The sequence below is a fragment of the Dioscorea cayenensis genome, unplaced genomic scaffold, assembly GCF_009730915.1.
Source record: "Dioscorea cayenensis subsp. rotundata cultivar TDr96_F1 unplaced genomic scaffold, TDr96_F1_v2_PseudoChromosome.rev07_lg8_w22 25.fasta BLBR01000203.1, whole genome shotgun sequence".
Lineage (NCBI taxonomy): Eukaryota > Viridiplantae > Streptophyta > Magnoliopsida > Dioscoreales > Dioscoreaceae > Dioscorea > Dioscorea cayenensis.
Window position 1 is genome coordinate 73,488 of NW_024086594.1, and position 17,825 is coordinate 91,312.

The 17,825-nt window shown below is 34.8% G+C and overlaps 1 non-coding gene across 1 annotated transcript; it reads left to right on the forward strand.

The window, feature by feature from the left end:
• The first annotated feature begins 393 nt into the window (after window positions 1–393).
• Window positions 394–500, forward strand: LOC120253769. The gene has a single exon (XR_005534410.1). It is a non-coding gene; the product is annotated as a small nucleolar RNA R71 (small nucleolar RNA).
• Window positions 501–17,825: the final 17,325 nt, after the last annotated feature.

The window sequence follows — 17,825 nt, forward strand, 5'->3', positions numbered from 1 at the left end:
TGAGGTCTCATGCCATTATCTACAAAGTCAACGTTTTCCACTGAAGAAACATCACCAATAACGATCGGGCAATCGGAGGGAGCATGTCCTCCATGACAACCAGTGCAATTGGTCATGGCCGCAACTCTATTCGAAGCTATGAGATCTAGCTTCTTACTAAGACTCTCTACTTGCACCGCCAATGAGGTTACCGCATCAATTTCATGGAGACCGGCCACCTTTTTCTTCTCCCTAGCATTCCATTGATAGTTATTTAACCACATTTCCTCAATTAATTGACGAGCCTCATCGGGGGTTTTGCTACCTAAGGTACCTCCTGCTGCCACATCCAAGAGTTGCCTTGTACTCGGGTTCAAACCATTATAGAAGGTTTGAACAATCATCCACTCCGGCAATCTATGTTGCGGACACTTTCTCAGGAGCTCCTTGAACCTTTCCCATGTCTCGAATAGAGACTCCAATTGCAACTGAACAAAGGACGAGATCTCATTCCTAAGCTTTGCTAATTTTCCGGCAGGGAAGTAACGGGCTAGAAAAGCTTCTGCCATCTCCTCCCAAGTAGTAATCGATGCTCTAGGTAATGAGTGTAGCCACTGCTTCGCTCTCCTTTTTTGGGAAAATGGGAAGGCTCTCAATTTGATGGCATCATCCGTAAACCCATTTATCTTCAGAATGTCGCACACCTCGAGAAAGCTCTCTTTATGACTATTTGGATCCTCATCGGCTAAACCGTTGAATTGTACGGACTGCTGCAACATATGGATGAATGCCGACTTGACTCAAAAATTACAGTGTAATCGGAGGGCGTACAATACTCATTGTGTTCCCAACTGCGAAGGTGCGGCATAATCGAGATAGAGTTCAGCTATTGCTCATTACTGTTCTACCATGTTTTCGATTCCACTCCTTCCAAATCATTTGAATTATCTTTGTTCTTGCACGAGTTCTTTCCCTTTTTCTTCTAGCTGTGCGTTCAAGCTCGGGGTCTCCTTCAATCAATATTGATGGATTCCCTCGGGTCATAACACAGGGCTGCACCAAAAAGAAAGCAAAAGAAAATCAGAACGATGATAGAATAAGAAGATATGAAATAGAATGTGTGGTGAAATAGCTAAGAAAACAAAGTGCAAAGTATCTCTAAACCCTAGCTCCCCGGCAACGGTGCCAAAAACTTGACAAGAGGTCCCTTGCGTATATCCATAAGTGCAGGTTTGTCAAAGTAATAATCCCGGGTGAGCGGGTATCGAATCCACAGGGAGTAGGGAATAAAAATACTTAATTCGATTCTTAGCTATGTAAAAGATCAATGATGATGAGTGTGATAATGATTCAATTCTCAACAGTAAAAGCAACAAGTAAGATAGCAAAAGTAAAGAATGGGGGTAAGGCAATCGATAAAGATGGGGTACCCGGATAATGCTCCGCCTAGGATAATTGTTTCAAGTGCAAGAATCCTTTATTATGCTTCCTAATCAATACAATGGTGAGTCGTGGAAATCCTTAATTACATAGTCCCAAATCTAAAGTCAACTATGCCTAACTCTATACATGTCCCGAAAGAGAAATCGAACAATCTCAACACCTCGCACTCTCATAAAATTGCAATGAGCTCTAGGGATTCCAAGTGATAAATTTCTTCCTAATTATAGACCTAACCCTTTGGTCCAGGTGGAAGGTCCCTAACCACAATTGAGCCCTAGATACTAAGATCACCTCAACGCTTCACTCCATTACATGCGTAACTAAGCCCCAGCGGAAGTTCATCCCTTAGACCATTCACTCTATTATGGCCACAAAGAACTCGAGGAACGGAGGTAGAATCTATCACGCCGGAGGGGAAAGGGGATGCTCCTGTACCTATCGACTCACCCTCTCAACCCTCTACAACCTAGCTTTGTTTAACGCTCGTGGTGTGTCACTCACTCACAAGGTTACCAACAAGAACTCTCAACCCTAGTGTCACTCTAGGGGAAATGTTCATACAATCAAGCATTCAAGGTTGGAACTCACAATAAACATCAATTTATTGAAAGCATAATAAAGAGGTTCAAAGAAACAAATACATCCTAGGGTTCACAATACCCGAGTACCCACTAGGGGTTTAGCTCTCCATGGAGCTAAGTACAATAAAAGAAATAGAATGTAAAAGCAATGAATCCATAAAGAAACCCACTCGATAGTCGTGTCGATGGTCTTGTGGAAAGTTCTCTCACTAAAGTCGTCCAAGGATTCTCTCGTCCAGGGTATAGGATGCGCCTGACGTCGAAGCTCCCTACCAACCTTCTTCCTAAGGAATGACGATGTCGGAGCCATAGAACCTCTCCAAAACCTTGGCCAATACCCCTCGAAACCCTAGCCGAAGCCCTCTCTCAAGTTGGGGAAAAGATGGAGAAAAGAATCCAAAAATCTAGGCTGTTTCGGCTTTAAATGAGGGTCTGAGTCAGGGCGACTACAGGGCGTGGATACTCCACGCCGCGACGTGCGGAATTTCCACACGCGGCGTGGATAATTTCCACACGCCCGTGTGGATTCTCCGTTTCTCTGGTTCCTCGACCGTCGTGGCAGAGTCTTTGCTGCAGATATGCTACGTTGTTGCAAACAATGCTCTGCTCGCAGATTCGACTCGAATAGCTTCCCAATTTCATACTTTCATCGGGGTAACGCATAAGCGGGCACACATTCACGTCGTGGATCACTTGCTTCTTCAATGGTGTACTACGTTGGTGGAGCTCTTGTTCTATGTGCATAAGTCGGAATGCTCGAATGTGACTGCCTTTGTTCCCCTCCAAATGGATGTGCCCACTCGAATACGAGGAGGTTGGCACACACTCTAGCATCTCACACCTGACCTATGTCTTCGCATTTGAACCTTAGCAAGATTTCCTCCAAAATTGGTGCATTATGATCCACATTGGCCTATTTCCTTCATACTCGGCCTCACAACCCTACCTGCATAAAAGTAACATAAAAACACACATATTAGTGTAAAAACCCGAGAAACGTAATGCTCAACATAAGGAATGAACGCTTCGCATTTGTATCGCACAAGCACTTATCAAACTCCCCTCAATTTTCTATATCCTTATTTTATAGGAAACCTCATGATAAGTTAAAACTACCAACTTTAACGCATTAAGGGTTGCCCTATCAATAATTACATTATAGGTGGAAGCATATTTTATATCCAAGAAATTCACCATTACCATGCTCTACCAATAAGAACTCCTTACAATATTATAATAATTATATTATTTTAATTGTTAATATTTTTATTGTTAATATTTTTATTGTTAATATTTTTATTGTTGTTGTGCTTATTATTATTAATGATGGTATTAGTCTCAAATTCTAATTAAAATTCTATTTGGAACAAAATTTGCATTAAGAAATATAGAATTATAGATAAAGTGTAAAGAGGGAAACCATATTCATCAAAGTAAGAATAAGCTAATGCCATCATTTGGTTTAAAAATGCAACTAGCTTTCCAGTGTTTGTTTGGTAGGATTAGAAGTCCATGTTGTTGGAATTAGATTTCCTCATAGTATGTTGTTTGGTTAGATGGATTTGAAAATGTAAGTGGATTCAAGAATACTGTTTATTTGAATTTGGGTGGACTTGGAACTATGCCAAATTGGACATAGTTCCAAGTCCAGGATTTGGAACTCCATCAAAGGTTATTACTCAAGTCTTTAGATGGCGGTTAGGAATCCTTATCACAACATTAATATCCTTTCCTATTTTCAACTCCATCTCCAATATCACTAGATCTCTATTATAACTCTCTCTCTCTCTCACTCTCTCTCTCTCTCTCTCTCTCTCTCTCTCTCAAAAGATCCCCATCTCCCATGCTTCATTGGCCTCAAGTATTGCCCACTAACGCAAGGCTTATATTTGGACTACAAGATCCCTATTTTAGCTCCTAGGTTGTTGATCTTATTTGCCATATGGCTAGCACTACTTCATTATTTATTTTATATTCAAAAAATATAATGATGTATTTTGCACCTCACCATCACCATCCATAACATCTAAATACATTAAACCAAACATATGTTTTTCAAATCTAGATTTACGAAACCCTCCAACCAAACAAAAAATTCTATAATTACTTAATGAAGATATATCCAACCAAACTCTAGATTTGACTTTCCTATATCTCAAATACATGGATTTATAAATACACCACAATTAGAAATTTATTGCATTTTCAATTACATCTAACCAAACCCCACCTAGACATCTAAGCAAATGACTTAAGCAAAAAGGCTAGGTTGTAATATATATACATCAAGTATTATATTCAAATAGTTGGGTATGTATATAACTAGAAATAGTTAAAGGTTGTAGAAACTTTAACGTCTATCATTTGAGTCTAGATTTTAGATGTGGAATCTAAACAACAAGATGTATTGCCTAATCAATTACGGGAAAAATCATAAGTGCTTCTCGAGATGGCTATACATCTAATCCCAATAACCAAAACAATTTTGACATATGAAAAGCATCATGTTCACAAATTGATCATAGTGACATCAAGTGAAAAGAGACAATAATGCATTGGTGACTAAATATTAATTAGAAACTACAAGGATCTTCATATAGTTACCAAAGAAGAATAAATCTTCATGTGTATATCAAGTTCTCTAGGTTTAGTCAACTAAAAAGTACTTATAGTTGGGTGTAATAAAGATCAAAAAATTAAAATGTAGGTAGAAATATTAGAGATCATTGAGGAGGATCAATTACTTTACTCTATGTTTGTTTGAGTAAACGACTTATGATAAGATATAAATTTTTTGGGTAAACTATACAGGTGGTCCCTACACTATTTAGGAAATCTTATTTTGATCTCCTAACTATAATAAACTCAATTTGGTGTATCAACTTGGTATTTCCTTTCAATTGGGTCACCAAAACCTATGCAGTTAATGGGGGGTGTGGCAAGCCACGTCACACTCAACTTACCACCTCAATACTGCCATAAATTCCTAGCTTTTAATGAAGCTTTTCTTCCCCTTTTCTTTTTTTCCCCTCTCCACCAAAGCCTAAGAACTTTAGCTTTCATTCATCCCTTAACTCCATGCTAGGAAATCTTAAGCATCATGGGTTCAAGCAAGAGAGTGAGCAATGACTTGAATAATGGTCATGTAGACAATGAGGTGGAGGTAGGTGTCCTTCCCCATAATTCTTCCTCTTTCCTTTCCCGAACAAGTTCCTTTTTTTAACAAAATAAAAGTGCTACAAAAAATGAGAAATTTTTAAATCATCAATGATAAACTTCAAAAACAAGGATTAGCTTGTGGCATAGAATATAGATCAAAATTAGTTGGTGGGTTAAAATTAGTTGGTATAAATTTTTTGTATAGTATTAGTTTATAATAATTAGATGAAAATTAGAAGAGGATCATCATTTTATCACTATTAGCTAATAATATTAGCTAACAACTTTTAGAAAGATTCTTCTAAACAATGTTATTACTTATATAAATATTGTCTGGTAATTTTTCTGTTGTAGTAGTTCAATTCCTTATTTACTAAGGTCTTTTCTGTGACACATATTGATTTTTCTTGTTCTTAATGATGAATAGTTTTTTCAAATGATAAATAAGTTGTATAGATTAGTTTGATGTGAGGTTTCCATGTGCTGTATTTTTCTTCTTTCTAATCTTATTATGTTGTTTCATGCTTTGCAACATAAGGCATTATTTAATTCTTGCTTTTTAATTTTGTTTTGTTGTATTAGTTTAATTCCTCCAACAATATTTGTTTTTTTGTGTTGTTACATGCTCTGCATGCCCAAACTAAGTGTGGGGGATTGGAAATGTTGAGATAAATGCTTTTCTATTCTTAATGATGAATGGATTTTCGACTAATAAATTTGATGTATATAATGCTTTGGTGTGATGTTTTCTCATGTGTGTGTGTGTGTGTTTTTTATTGGTATGCCTATTGTGTTATTTCATGGACTTCAAAACAAGATATTATGTAAATTTTCTTGTTTGCTCTCATGTTTTGTTGTATTAAGTGAGAAACACAAATCTTTTTGACTATTAAGAAACATTCTACATGAAACCCTAATATTTTAAATAATTTTACTTGAGCATTCCCTTTGGTCCATATTATTGGCTAATGTTGTATATTTAGTATGTCATCCTAAAATTTAGTGGAAAAAGGAGCACCATACTAAAAGGAAGGCATGTATGACTATAATACCGAATCTATGTGGTTTCCAAAGAGTATGTATGACTACAATATTAAAAGGAGACATGCATGAAATTATGCTTTATTAATTGCCTAATAAAAGATATATTTCTCTGTATTTATTACAATTTAGAGAAACTAGTGGAATTATGGTAGGGCAAGATGTAAATCAAGCTAGATTTGAAAGGGTACAATTGGGTGCAAGGAAAACATTAAAAATTGATCTAAATTGCATAGCCTTTTCTGAGTCACTTAATTTTTTTTTAACCGAAAGACCTACTCTAAGTAGGGATGGCAACTGGTAGAGTATGGGTAGGGTACCAAAACCCTTACTCGTACCCGTAACCCCTATCCTATATCTGTATCCTTACCTGTACCCTTCAGGGTAAAAAAAATCATACCCTTACCCTTACCTGCAAAGTACGGGTATACCGGTAGAGTACCCGCTTACCCGTTGTTCAAATTATTGAATTAAATTTAAATATAAATTTAAATAATAACAATAATAATAAATTAATTATACATTATATTACAATTTTTAAACACATTTCTATAAATTCAAAATTACAAGTTGATATATATTTGTTTATCTTAAATTATATAATCACATAAAAATGACGTCTATTTAGGACTCAATGATAACTCTACCTTTGGTTTTATTTATGTTTAACTATCTTGCTTTTTGTTTTAATTTTTTTTATATATCTACTATTTATATTTTATATAGTTTCAAATTTTATAAATGTCTAGTGAGATTTTGAATATAAAAAACATTATAAGTAATTCTCATAAGTTATATCTAATTGATTTTTTATTAGTATATTATTTTTCAGGATGTTTCTATAATTTATAGAATAAATTATTATAACATTATTATTTTTTTTATATTTTTTTATAATATTTATTTTTTAATTTAATTATGATTCTTAATATATATCCAAAATTCAATTTTAATAATATTATCAAATATAAATATAAAAATTAAATAAAATTTAAAATAATATAATAAGAAAAAATTTGAAGTATTATTTTCAAATTAATCACCATAAAAATAGATGTTGGGCAAATTATGAGTAAATGTTTAGTTTAATAAAAAATTATATATATATATATATATATATGAGAGGGTAAGGGTTTTACCCATGTCTTCTTCAACGGGTAAGGGTAAGGGTAAGGGTATGGGTACTGGTACGGGTACGGGTAGGGTAGGGGCATACCTTTATCCGCACCCGTACTCAGCCAAAAAGGATAATGCCTTTACCCGCACCCATACTCGGTCAAAGAGGTTAATACCCTTACCCGTACCCATACTCGGTCAAAGAGGGTAATATTCTATTTGACCGGGTACGGGTATGGTATAAATTGCCATCTCTATCTCTAAGAAGACTAAAAATCATCTTAAAGCAACCACTTGCACCCACTATTAAGTGGATGCCTAATCTAAGTTTTTTATTCTTGGACCTTCTTCTTCTAAGAATTTTTCAACATTGTTGATTTGTGTCTTTAGCCTGTTTATAGAGTTTTTCATAAGTTGTAAGCCAAGCTAGTCTAAAAGTTCACAAGTTGATGTAGCTAAAAAAATTTTATAATTGTTTGATACATCACTTGGGTTTTTCTAAGATACAAAATTTTCTTTGTTTATTTAGAGGACTTCTCCAATTGTATAATATAGCTCAACTCAACAACCTGCAGTGAGTGTTAGGTGGATGCTTGGTGTAAGTTTGTTAATCCTAGAATTTTTCCTTTTTGGTATTAATGATTTTTAATAATGCTGATTTGTGTTTTTTGGGTCCGCTTGATAGATTTCTCAAGTTGTAAATCAAGTTAAATCTAAAAGATTATTGGTCAATGCATGGCCAGAGATTAAAATTCTATATTTATTTCATAAGTACTTTGTCCTATGTGAGTTATTATTATTATTATTATTATTATTATTATTATTATTATTATTATTATTATTATTATTATTATTATTATTGTTTTAACTAAAAGACCTACTCTACCTATAGAAAGTAGATTAACTTAACCGTATGCAATGACTATTAAGTGAATGCCTAATGTAATTTTATTAATTCTAAACAATTTTCTTGGGTGCAATGCTTTTTTGCTTTGATGACATGTTATTTGGAATTGTAGTATAAGGTTCTTCTCAAGTTGTATACGCACAACAAAGTTACCTAATTGTAATTGGTTTAGCAAATCTACTTAGGCAACAATAAAGATAACAAGAGAAATAAGAGCCTTCAAGGTAAATGAGAGATTTATCTCTGATAGGGACTAATGTCACCTATGGAATAGAAGTGCACGTGCCAATCAGGTAATACAATGTGCGTTAATCATATTGATCCATGAGGAACTACCGAATACTAATGCTAATTTAGGATGTGTTAATTAGCCTAAACTAAGATCAAAGATGTTAAATCAAGAGTGAAAACTATAAGCTATGAGAAAAATAAAATAATAGCCAACCATACATGGAAGAGAGGTGTTCAAGCATAGGTTTCCCTTAGTGTATGATTGAGCTCTAGATAAGGTTGCACTAAATTTTGTAGTACAAGCCAATAGAGTTCCTAAATCTTGTCACCCTCTCTCTCAAGATGAACAATAACTAGTCCCTTACGACGTTGATATAAACCACCCTATGACTATATTACACTCAGTGAACTTTATCTAAAGAAAATACTGATTTAGTGAGTAGCCAATCCCTCTCTTAAGGCTATTGAACATAATCCTATGTAAAGTAGGATTAGATTTTCTACTAGTTCTCGGTCTCTACAATTGCATTACCATAGGAATCCTAATGTCAACTCACTCGGGAAAATCATGGGGAGAGAGGTCTCAATCCTAAAGTACTCTACATTTAGGCGGACTTATGGTTACTTTCAATTGTGGTATGCTTATACAAGGTCAATCTCTTGATACGTTGCTCATGTATATTAATCATGAAACTCCTAGCTTTTGCTACTACAATAGAATTCATGACAAGAAAAATGTATAATTGAATTTAGAAACAAAGTATTGCAATAGGTCAATCGATAAAAGATTTAAAGTCTTCAACCATTGTCATTAAAAAAGTAAAGCATAGGTTCTACCTATACCTAAACACCATGGAATTTAATTCTCCATAGTGGAGAACAATCATGTAATCAAATCATGATGAAGAAAGTAAATGAAAATATTAAAACTCCATCTAAACTTTGCCACCTCAAATTGCCATTGAATCTTCCACAAATGTCCCAGAGAACTTGCCTTGACGGCTCCTATGATGCCCTCGATCATGGACAAAGATCAAGTAATAGATGCAAATAGCAAGGTTGAATCCACAGAATCTAAATATTAATAGTACTACCTCTATCTTTATTAGCCAATTAAAAGAAAGATCAAGTTTTCTTTCAAAATCAAAAGAAAACAATAAAAGCAAACAAGAGATTGAATTAGAGAAAGCAAGGAACTGAACACAATGAATAAAATAGTGCCAGAATAGATTTCACTTGGGAATTTAAAGAATAAGATGATTGCAAATTAAAGGAAATTAAACCTTAGCCAATCGGAATGAAGGAAACCAAAATCACACCAAGTGCTCTCCCAAGATTCCCTAGTGTCTAATCCTATGATAACAGTAGAAGTGGATCTCTCCTACTCTTACCCTTGTATGATTGTAATGAGCTCTAATCTTTTCATGTCAAGAATCAGAGGTGAACCGCCGAAATTCCAACTGAAAGGTATATGGTGTTCTTATTATCTCTAGTAAGCATCAATGATATTTATTCATCTAAGTGTGATATATTCGCAAGGATCTCTCAATATACAAGCAAAATCACAATGGTAGAGCCATTTTTTGATACAAAAAACCAACAATGAAAACAACGATGAATCCAGAAATGGAAGGTAAATCTAAATAAAAAAAATCAAAAGATAAAGCAACCCTGAGCTACATCAATCTAGGCACCCAAGGAAGTTAGCTCTCCATAGGGCTCATGTTCATTAATACGAAATAAATCTCAATCTTTAGAACACTAAACATGTAAAGAAAAACCTCTTTATCAATATCGTGTGGTTGGAGATGATGTGAGCAGCTACCAAAGCCAAGGGATCGTCACTCAAGTGACTCCTTCTCTCTTTTCAATCCTTGAAAGCCTTCTTCAACCACAACCAATCGTCTCCATAACCTTATCCCCAAATTTTGCCAAAACTCAAATGACTTAGAAAACTCTTCAATCTTCTATTTATACCTACAGGGTATAACCGGTACATGGGCAGTACAAGGGTATATACCTTGCCTGTGTAACTCCCAAGAGAAAGCCTAGAAATTGTGAACCTCGGTGTATATGGGTTGTTATACATGACCATGTACTTCAGTCTCTGGTTGTGTATCTCCTAGATTTTCTTCTTCTCTTGTTCTTATTTGGGACAAGCTCTATACTCTTTCAAATGTACACGGGCCTGTACTTGGTTTCCACTGGCATGTTCTTCTCAATAGAAAGTGCTTGGGAAGTCAATGGCTGAACACACGGTGTGCATGTAATATCCAGGATGATGCTCGGTGGAAGTATACACGGGCAGGTATATGGGAGTGTACCGAACCATGTAATTCTCTGTTTGATGATTTTGGCACCAATTTACTCTTGATTTGCTTCCTTTGGCTCTTATTGTGCTTCTTTTAACCTATGATACAAAATGAACAACTAAGAACTAGTTATCCATAAAAACAAAGCTTAATAGGGTTGATTAAGTGCTAAATAATATTGATAAAATATGTATAAAATAGCACTTATCAACAGGTCACTTATGGGCATAAGACAAGGCCATAAAAAGTTGGAGATGAGAGCTCATGTGCCTTACAGGCATCTTACGGCTGTTAGCTTTGCTTGTAAGGTCTTCAGTCTGGGTGTTATAGTTCAGCTTACAGTCGTGAGTATAGCAAACTTCACTTTCTGGTGCTTGTGATATTACTTAATGGCATATGGTCTTCCAATATATATGCTCCTTTACCTGATCCTTATGATAAATCTTATGGGCTTAAGTCTTTCCCATAAGTCCTATTTGGTCCTTATGATCTGGTTAATAGGTATAAGTATGCCCGTAAGGTCTTCTGTTTGAGGGTTATGGTTATAAGTGGGTCACAAGGTATTCTAGTTAATATGTTCTCTTGTTCTTGATATTAAGTGAGCTCTTTCTTCCTTATCTTGCTTTGGAATTATTTATTTTAGCTTCCTCATGCTCATTGATGTATTCTCTGTAAGTGCACGGGTGGCACACAAGTAGTAAAGTGATACCCTATGAGGGGTAAGGTTGTTGAACCACAAGGATTGAACTTAAAGTACTAATTTATCTTCCGATGTTTAGTTAAACCAGAATTAGATCAAGGTTGAATTAAAAGAAATTAATAAAGGAGAGAAATGATGGTAGTAACAGGGGGATTAGGATTGAGAATTCAACAACAAAAGAGCAATGCCTCGGGATGATTTCTATGAGTTATAGCATGTGGACTTGATCATAAAGCCTACCATGTACATTCTATGATTCAAGTGTGTGCTCAAGAGCAATGTTGCATCTTTGGTTGTCAAATACACATCTAGTTTTGTAATCACACAAGGCAACTACAACTATGGCAATCCACACACACCAAGTTTTACCTAAGCAACTGTGCAAATCAAACACATCAAGCTATACAAACACATGATTAAACACAAGAAACCAAAAGAACTTCGTAAACATTAAGATCAAGTAGTCAAAGCATACAAAACAACATAGTTCACATCCCAGGGCAACATGGATGGTTAGCCCCTCATAGATGGGTACAAAGAGGAAAACAAAGATGAAGAACAAGAGAAAGAAGACATGACACCTTCTCCTCAAGATAATCTTCCTCGCAGAGCTCCATATGCTAGCCCCACATCTCTTGTGCCTTTAACTCATCCTTGATCCCCATAGAAGGTATGGTGAAGCCTATCTTCGTTCTCTTCAAAGTTCTCCCACTGCAGATTAGAGTCCTTGAATAAAGATGATTGTAAACCCTAGAAATTAGAGTTAAAAAAGGCTGTCTTTGAGCTTGACACGGGCTAAGCACCATCATGCTTAGACCATGTTTTCATGGTAGGTTTTTGAGTGAATCAGCTAATTGTTCGCCTGGAATTTCTAGTGGGAGGAAGAGCGGTTGTGCTTGGAGTGTGCATCACTTGAGCATGATCGTGCTTAAAGCATCTACCGCGTGATTCTCCAGTTGAGCAGAAATTAATTCCAGCCAAATATTTCCAGGGGAGGGGTACGAACATGCTTCAATGGTGCTTGGCCTGGTGACACCCCCCTGCAAACTTTATCACTCGGTCGTCATGAGGCTGGGATATTCAAGGGGGAAAAGCACAACTGTGCTCTGTCCGTGCTGAGCTTGAACACTTAGCACATTCTCCAATCTTCACTTGTTTAGTATCTTGATTCACTCCTAATTGCTTCGAGCTCCCTAATTCCTGCATCACTAACAAACATACCCATAATAGCACCTAATGTATACAAAGATATGCTAAAAGGCAAACAAAAGCATGAATTGAGGGTACGAAAACATTATATGAGTTGCACTCATCACTCATAATGCTCTACCTATGACCTAAAATCCATTTTAAACCATGTTAAGCATCATCTTCCATATAAATGCTACAATACATATCAATTAACCATAGAAAAATAATAAGAAAATATGCTCAATTATGCACTTATTACTCTCAAGCTGGAGGTGTGGGCCAAAAAAAAAAATATAGAATAGAAATGTGCCTCAATCTGCTATAAATGGCCAACTACAAAATAAGAAGGAATTATCGAAGGGTACATATAAAGAGAGGGACTGCTATTAGGAAAACCACACATAATAAGTATTAAATAAGATTCTATTTTTGGATTAGAATAGCAAAGTGTTTTCTTTTTTGTTTTTTGAAGGAAATTACAAGTAAATCTAGTTTTGTGTTAACTAATTGCAAACAAATCACATGATAATTTAATTTTTGTACAAATGATTGAAATTTGAAGGTATTTGTTTTTTTGTTAATAATAGAAATATCTATTTCCCACAAGAAATATGTGTTTGTAGATTATGTCCTATAAATGGCATATGTTATTTATTTTATAGTTATATGGTACTGATATATCTCTTCTCTGTCATATGTTTATTTTACAGTTATAATTTTTAGCCACAAGATTTTATTGCAATTTTACTTCATTGAGGCAGGCAACTCACTGAATTTCACAGAACAATTACCATTTTTCATTAATATAATTCAGAAAAGGATGCATATGTAGTTACAATTTTATAACAAAATAATTCCACAATAATTGGGGCATGCAACTCACTAGCATAGCAATTACCTTAATTCGATCACATAATCATTTTATAACCTTTTGTTTCATACATTTGGAAATACAATTTTACAATACAATTACAATTTTACATTATAATTCTTAACAGCAGCTATGATGTTATACAACAACAAATATTCCACAAATATATTTGTAATTCTAGAAGCCTGTAATATATGTTTCATCATGGCTTGAAGATGGGAGCATAGCTACGGTATTGGAAGCCTTCAAGGTTAATAAAACTAGTTCTTCAATTATCTAGATGTATTTTGGTTTTTAGGTGATATACAAACAATAAATCTGCAACCCCAACAAGAAGCTACTACCAAAAGGCCTATACCAAAGTAGATGACAGATTTGAACAAACTGACTAAGAATGCATTAAATTTTAACAAGGATGCATTACATTATGGTATTTCTTCATCAACATTACAAATATCTAAGCCAATATAAAGACACCATATATTGTACCAATCAAGAAAAAAATTCAACTTTCCTCCTCAATTTTCTTGTTAAAATGTAAAATGAAAATCACATATCATTTGATTTGGAAAGTATTTCAATCAACATGTATGCTGCATCTCAATCCCAAAATTGAATTTCAAATTGATCTCAAATTTTGATTGTCCTAGTAACCAATATTCTGAAAACCATTTTGAACTACACGATCACCATTTTGGCTACCACCCCTGTGACTACTTTTTTTATTCCATAGTAGTCCTTTTCGTTGGTTTGATCCCATTAGATCCATGGGTTTGTCATCCAACCACTCATTTTGATTAAATCCCATTAATATCTCTTATAATTTGGGGACCGCTTTCTTTTAATTTTTTTTATAATGAGAAACCATCTATAACCAGAAAGTTTGTTGTACGTTTTAAAAAGACATCAATATTTTTATAAGTTTTCTGCAACCTACAACTTTTTTTTTTTTTAATTTTCTTTTTAAATCAACACTCAAACACCTTTTTTTTGATACAAAGTTATTATTTTATTATTTATTTTCTCTAGAATTTTTGCTTAGGTAGAGTAACTTTTTTTTTGGGTTCTAGTGAGCTTGTTTTACACCAGGTTCTTAGGCAAGCATCCAATGATTGGGGGAGCTTGTGTAATGATCAGCAAAGTTCATCATAGCTTTAGGGAGACACTAACCCTCTGGTGCTCACCCTATTCTTGACCTTAACACAAGCTCATCGAGGCCACTTAAACAAAGTAGCCTTGGCAAACCTCGGCCTTAGCAGTAGCTCAACAAGGTTATTGGCAGAGGTCATTTGAGCTCTTTGTGGCATCACCCAGCCACACAAGCTTGAGACTGGCCTGGAAAAGAAAGAGAAAGATGGACATGGAGCTATACAACAGTAAAATAGTAATATCAAATAAATAAAAATAAGTAGTTTAGATGGTAATGATTTTGGAATCTATGGATTTGTAAGATAGTTAAAATAGTTCAAGGTTCTTATCCCCACACCTATATAAAAGAGGTAGGGTTTTCTTCTGCTTGTTAATTTGATCTTGTCCTTGTCTAGGCTTTGTGTTCCCATTTTTTCTCAGCCATTGTCATTTTTCACTACCTGCTCTTGATGTCTTTTGGGATAAATGAGGACCGTCACGTGTCATAATTAAATTTTTTACCTTTGTAGGACTCTGTGATGTGAGAGATAGTGATTGTGAGGAATGATATTGAAAGTGCAAATAGTAGTTTTATTTTTTAAATATAGAAAAGAGGTAAAAGTTGAAAGAGAAAACTATCATATCCTTAGTGCATTTTATTTTTTTTAAAAAATATATTTTTAAATATAAAAATATATTTTACTATAACATGATGGCTGATGGGACATATTAAAATATATATACTTACTCTTAATTCTATTCCCTAAAAACATTCATTCCTAAACTTTCATTTTAGAGAATACATTTGGTGACTCTTGATTAGCTAACATGTCACATTGTGATTCTATCTTCTAAAAATTTTTTTCCCTTCTTGATGACTCTTGACTAGCAAACATGTCACATCATGATTCTATCTTTTAAAGACTTTTTTTTTCCTTTTTTGATGACTCTTGATTAGCTAATATGTCACATTGTGATTCTATCCTCTAAAGACTTTTTCCATCTAAACTTTTATTTTAGTTTATTTTGAAATGATATTTGGTAACTCTTAATTACCAACATTTGGGGTGACTCATGATTAGCTAACATCTCACATCTTGATTCTATCCTCTAAAAACTTTTTTTTCTTTCTTGATGACTCTTGATTAGCTAACATATCACATCTTGATTCTATCGTGTAAAGACTTTTTCCCTTCATGATGACTCTTATGACATTCTATCCTCTAAAGACTTTTTTTCATCTAAACTTTTCTTTTAGTTTATTTTAAAAGGATATTTGGGAACTCTTAATTACCACATCATTTTATACCTACCCTAATTATTGTGAACCCATGATGTTCTTTGATGAGTGTACATTGTTCATGCATTTTATATCGATTTATACACTCATTTAGCATGCATTAGAACCATAATGTGGAATTTAATGTTAAATATCATGTGTTTTGCATTAACAGGCTTAGCGAAGTGGTTAAAATGGGAGGGAGATCCAAAATAAGCAATTTAGATAAAAAAAACAATGAAGTTAGAGCTCTCTCGGTATCATTAGAATAAGGACAAGGCAAACTGGATGGCTTACTGCAGCTTACAGTCCGCCTTATGGCCATATGTATAGTCCAGAAGACTTTGCGAGCATGCTTATGCCTATAAGAAAGATTCAAAGTCAATTAATAGGACCTTACGAGCAAGGCTTATGCCTATTAGGATCCCCGTAAGGATCATATAGAGGAGCGTACGACTACAGTGCGTGCCTGAAAGGTAGTCGCAAGAAGTAGAAAGAGAAGCTTAATATCCAGTGCTTATAGCCGTAAGCTGGAACGTAACATATTCAGAAGACCTTAGGAATGAGGCCTATGGCTGCAAGCACTCTTATAAGGCTAGCATGATATTCTCTAGCTTCCTTATTGTCTAGCCCTTACACCCATAAGCTGCATATAAGTAGTCTAGTACAAATAGCCTTAAGAAGATTTTTAGGGTACCATCTATTCTGTCGCTCTTTTCTTTGGGGGCCGTTCTTGGAGGCAAGATTGAGAAAGAAAAGGGCCGAATCTCGAAAAACTTTGACAAGATTTGGAGAGGGATTTGGCTTGGCATTCATGGCGATTGGAGATCGTAGCCGTCAAGCTCTTCTTGGCACCGTGCGTGGAATCTACCTTGGTGAGTCTCCCTCCTAGGGATTGATAAGGGGGTTTTCATGGATCCTATGTTTACCTTTTTCCCTTGTATCTTGAATACTTGGCCTCCATTAATGGAGGCTAATTTATAGATGTTTGGGCATAGTTGAACTTTAGGGCTTATATTTTATGACTTTAGTTGTTGGATATCTTATGCTTTAATTGATTTCTCCTTTGCAATCATATCTATTTTAGTCTAATTGTGTGAATAGATACTTGATAGCTAATGAGGAAAAAGTCCTAGGTCTCATATCTTGTATTGCTATGTGACGAAAAGAAATTCTCACTTAGCATAGGCTTACCGCAATTTGAGAGGATAGTGGGTGGACTCTTGTTAGGGTATTTAGGAGACTTTGCCTCCTACAATCCTTACTAGTGGGTTGATGATAATCTCCCTTCTTTTTGTAATCTTGTAGAGTAGATTTTAGGAGAAATCACATATCTACTCTATATTCAAATTAAGGACAATCTCTCTTTACGGGGGAGATTATCTACTTAAGAGATTGTTATTAGCCACCAATAAGGTTTCATAGAGTGTTAATGCGATTATGTGGATGTCTATATCAGCTCTACATCGATTCAGTTACACATCATCTGAGAAATCAAGGTCTTGTATGCTTTTGGAAACCTTTCATTTTAAATGTGATTGCATGCTTAGACACCATTATCTTGTACTTTATAACCCTAGAGGGATGCTATACCCGAACATCATTTTCTTCCTTGAATTCTCTCTAGTGATTTTCTCATATTTTCTAGTTTTCTTTTGGTTTTGTTTTCACACACTTCACATACTTCAGTAGGCTAATTTTGGATTTAGAGGTATTACTATTATTCACTTCCTTACCTATGGACCGACACTCTGCACTTCAAGCACACTTTATTATACTATAGGCATGTACACTTGCATGCATCCCTATAATGTTTTGGCGCCGTTGCTGAGGAAGGATGATAAGTGTCTAAATATATGTATTTTAGTATATGTATTTTATATGGTT